Source organism: Liolophura sinensis, chromosome 2, assembly GCF_032854445.1.
Source record: "Liolophura sinensis isolate JHLJ2023 chromosome 2, CUHK_Ljap_v2, whole genome shotgun sequence".
In the NCBI taxonomy this organism is placed as follows: Eukaryota; Metazoa; Mollusca; class Polyplacophora; order Chitonida; family Chitonidae; genus Liolophura; species Liolophura sinensis.
Window position 1 is genome coordinate 16,026,420 of NC_088296.1, and position 5,393 is coordinate 16,031,812.

The window sequence follows — 5,393 nt, forward strand, 5'->3', positions numbered from 1 at the left end:
AGTTGACAACTTGGACATGGGCACTGTCCCGTCGAAATTGCGAAATAGATACAGTGTTTTACAGCTAATGAAAGTTGCCATGTCGACAGCTGTGTGACGCTGCAAGAGACGCTGCGATGCCTGACGTGGAAGGAGGCGCCTCTAAGGTTTGTGGAGCGAATTTCTTAAGCACCAGTTGTTACAGCCACACTTTTTTTTAGATATTCAATACAACAACAACGCCGTCTGCCTGTTAAAACATTTACATATTTGTGGACAGGATGTTGACAGTTGCCGTGGCTGTCATTCGTTGTACCAACTTTCCTCGCAGGTTATTCTCGTCCTTTTCAAATAGAAAAGACAGTGTGCTGAGTCATTGTGGATAATTTTTCTGTCAAACATTTCATTTTATGACATGGGTGAGGAAACTCCATTTATTTCCTTGAAAAACTTGTTAGCTAGTATAGTTTTTATCAGATGTCGGACGTTGTGAAATAATAAACCTACTGGCATACAAGCAAAGAAACCAGACAGGGTATGCTCTGACGGGCTTTCTCTTCATCCTAAAGGATAACAGCCCTGATGCCAACAATGCTACATGTACTTTTCATATAACTGTACCTGCTTTACTTGCTGTCTGGCACACATCGATGTTGGGGCAAATGAAAAGTGTCGTAGTTGACCAAAATGCTCATCTCGGCCAAATATCCCCTCTTTTGGGTGCTAGTAAATCCAACAGAGCCGAAAATTACATGGCCATTGCTGCTAGGCACATAACACAACCGCCATGTTGCTTTCGCAGGTTCTAGATAACCCGCGTTAACTCGCAAGAAAATCATTCAGTTGCTGTCATGTACTTCCAAAGTCAACAACAACAAACCCACGAAACATTGGCTCTTGGGGAAAACTAAACTTGCCTAGTGTTACTATGATGATTGATAAAAGGTATTATCTTTCGTGAATTATCTTATGACTTGTATGTACAACTATCACAATGAGGTGTCGGCAACAGTGGGTGTAGTGTCTGAAAATGTATTTATTTTGTGAATTTGCGCAGTTGTCATGGATTGTTTTTAGTTCAGCGAGACTCAGAACAGTTAGTTCATTATGCGGACCACTCAGTTGACATTGATTTACATTAGGGAAGTTTTAATGCGTGTACGAAGATGTGGTAAATGTTGTTGACCGTTAATCGACACATTGGAAGCAGTTTTTCTAAGTAATACCCCTCGGTTTTGTGTTGCTCGATTAAATAGTTACATTTTGCAATTATGTTTCATGCCATGTCCGATAAGTCCTTCCTAAATGATGTATGCAGTTTAAAATACGTGTCAACTGTAGCTCTTACCTCTGAGCTCTGCCACACACAAAACACTCACTTGAGGTAAATTTGACTGGATAATAGCATGTCAGAAGCTGAGGGAACTATATACTGCTGTAGCTGAAAAAATTGATGCTTTATTTTATCATGGGTAAATAAAATCACTTTAATAAACAAAATGAATCAATTTATTTATGTTTCACATTGCAACAGCCATTTCACTAGAGCTGATAAGCTTTCTTCAGTTTTAAGTCTTTGTTAATTGCTGCTAGTGGTCACAGTTTGCATGAGCTAGCATTTATAGGATCGTTGCAATCTTTGTTATCGTGGGGCCAGTCCAACAATTTAGACTACTGATGCCATGAAAGAAATACTTTCTTCCAGCAAGTTGATTTGTGAAAAACACTTTTCAGGTGTTATGCATTGTGTTCTTGTTCATCAGGAGCCCAAATCCTCTTTGTCGGCCACTGCCAACATCTTTGTCCCTCGTGCCATCCCGGTGCCCACCCGTCACACAGGAGGTGGGGGTGGGGGCGTTCCTTACCCTGGGACAGTTACCCCGGGGCCCACTAACCCTCTACAGGAGATCCCAGCATACATGATCAACTGTTACCCATTTGTACAGGAGGATGGGACAAGAAAGTACGTAAAGTTTTCCTGCTGACTGGACATGCATGTGTAGTGGGAGGGGTTGGGGGGTGGGTGATTGTATTGTTGTGTGAAAAATTTGATTTAAATGTGTTGGCTTTGATAATTCTACTGGTCATATTAAACAAATGTTATTATATTTAAATGTATACCAATAACCGTTTTATATGTATTGTTCACAGATTTCGTACTTTTTACCTATCAGCCTCAAGCCCGATTTAATTAAATGACACTTTTGTAGACAAATAATGGTTGTCTCCATGGCCTAGTGGTTAGTGTGCTAGTGCAGTACAATGATTCAGGAGTCTCTCAACACTGACCAATGCGGTCGCTGTGAGTTCAAGTCCATCTCATGCAGACTTCCTCTCCGGCCGTAAGTGGAAGGTCTGCCAGCAACCTGCGGATGGTCGTGGGTTTCCCCCGGGCTCTGCTCGGTTTCCTCCCACCGTAATGCTGGCCACCATTGAACAAGTGAAATATTCTTCAGCATAGCGTAAAAGAATAGTTCAGATAAATACATAAATAGACAAACAAGGCAGCTAGTTCATCTTTAGGCATTGCCGTGGCTTATTCTTACTCGACCATGCAGCAAACTACTAGCAGGCCATAAACAAGCCACAAATAGATCACATGATGAATCAGGAACCTTTCTGTTATAACTGTGACTAAGGCAATCATTAAAAAAATCTTTTAAAACGTATATAAGACATATTGAGGAATTGTATTGGTGAAGAGCGTTAGCGCTTATGCACCCAGGTCTTATAGAGGAAGCTAAAGGATGTCAAAATGACCTTGACTTTATAAAGAATAACAGTAGCTTTGATATTCTATATAAACACAGTGTCTTGTTGCTCTCATGGCCACTTTTGTCGTAGCTTGAGTCTGTCGTCAACCTACCCTCAACGCTTATGTTATAAAGTTTGACAAAAAATTGGGGATTGTGAGCTGCTGTGACCAGCTGGGCATAACTGGATGTTTGTGATTACAAGCTTGCATAGATCGACCAATCAAACCAGTGTCTGATCGATTGCTCTCAGTTGCTTCGAATCGTTTCCAGTCACCAAAAAAGGAGTTGTATGGTTGAATCTAAGCCTGGCTTTACAATGCTGCTTGTCTAAAATATCTAAATTACTTGACATTTTGTTTTCCCTGTTTCCAGATCAGCACGCTGGCCTCTCACCAATTCTGGGCCTTTCCCAGGATATTGCGATCAGTCACCACCAGGTGTCACCACTGGTATGTGTACACAAAATACAGGTGTACATACATGGCAAGACTTCCACTCTTGCAGTGCTGTACAATAAGGTCCCCTTAAAGTACCACACAGTTTTAAAGGGGAAGAAAATTTAAATATCAATCAAATACCACAGAATAGAGTATGCATTTTTTAAGGCGCATGCCATAAAAAAATTCTAATATGTACCTCAAGTTGATAAATTATAAATAAAGTCAGCGCCAAAATCGGCTGTGGGTGACTCCATTTTGCCTAAGAACTAGTCCTGAAGTCGTCTGTGTTAGGAGGAGAATTGCCATCGGAAACAGCTGAAGTACAGTTTGTACATTTCCGGTAGAACTCTTCTTCCCAGAATGTAGCAAACAGTACAGTTTGTTTTCCGCATGACAATCGGGAAACCGGAATGTTGAACGTAGGTTCTGAGTTTACACGAACAAGTCGGCAGTTTTAACGACTCTCATTGGCTGAAAGGCAACGCATAAATTACAGGGTGTTAAAGATGGAGGACACAATGGACTCAGCGATTTATGCCAGCTTTGCCGTTTTCAAGTTTTTCGTGTATGGTGAGGAAAAGTGGCAAAATTATACAGCAAGCACCACTAGATAGAAAAAAAAAATATGCTCTTTTCAGCGTATAGTGTCATTGTTTTTAGGTTTCCTTCTCCTTTAAACGTTGTTGCTCTGGACCCCAGACGTCATGCCACGGTGCGACAGCCATATTGTACACTTCAGTTTCTTGCGACTTCTCAAAACTGAGGGCTTGCTGCATCGCAGTTCATGCTTCCTACACAAGGCAAAATATACTGGGCTCAGAATTTGGAAAATTTTGATGCAAAACTGAATATGTTGTGAAACTAACTGTAACATGGACCTGTGACTTTTAAGCACTGTGTACTTATTTAGTTGACTGGTGTTTTTCTCCATGCTTAACTGTGTACTTATTTAGCTGATTGGTGTTTTTCTCCATGCTTAACTGTGTATTTTACAGTGAACTGGTACATAACCTGCTGGTAGATAACATACCTTGAACAACAACTTGTGAATGCCTGTTTAAACGTTATCCAAAATCAAACAACCAAGCCTTGTCTTCTCATATTCTGATTTAAAATTAATTGTTGGGCTCCATGCTGTCAAGTACGTGGGAAGGTCTGTCAGCAACCTGCGGATGGTCGTGGGTTTCCCCTGGGCTGTGCCTGGTTTCCACTCACCATAATGCTGGTCACCATCATATAAGTGAAATATTCTGGAGTACTGTGTAAAACACCAATCAAATAAATAAATAAATAAATCCATGCGGTCAAAGGTTTGCTGTGTACAATGGGGTCAGAAAATAAAATATTTACACAGGACTCTGATTGACACAGATCGTTTTTCAGATTTTATTAGTTTGTAACAGTGTTTGTCTGTCCCCACATAATCCATAGTTGTTCCTACAAGAGGCAGTTTTGTTTCAGCATTATGCATTTTTATCTGCTTGAATATTGCTTGGTTGATTGAATCTGTCATGACATGAGACCTTGCTTTTAGTTTTTATATTTTATATTTTCTGTGATTGCCTAAAAATATTCATGAAGTATGATGTACCTGTGTATTACTTTTACCTATCATTACATTTTCATGTCGGCAGAAGGCATATATCCTGCCTCAAGATATTGGAGTTGTCAGAAAGTTTTTGTCTGCCTGGAGGCATTCATATAATTTTGTATGCGGTAAAGGAGCTAAAGTTCAATCCACGATCAGTTTGCATATTTCGCATCATTGATCTTAGTAAGGTTTTTCGAGGTTTGTTTGGAAGGGAGAAAGTTTTGGTCATTTATTTTAAGTTATAGTCTGATTTCAATTACACAATTGTAGATTATACCTTGCAAAAATGCGGAAAAGTTGAAGAATTACAGTAGAAAAAAAAAAGCATTAAGGGGAGTACAGTGGATACATATATATCTTTTTTCATCCAAGGCCAACATCTCAGAGGTCAAGGCCGTGGAAAACAGCCGGGCCTGAATCCAGCCTACAATGTCATTTCTGGCGGAGTTCCTGCTTCATTTCGATTCGTGACTCCAACAGGCGGGAACCCTGGTCGGTTTCCATTGGCAACAGCTCCGCCCGCCTCACCACAGTATTGCGGATCAGATTATACACGCCCACCAGCTTTCAGTCCAAATCACCAGTGGTCACATAAAATAAATCAGGGTCAAAGGTCATGGCATAAGG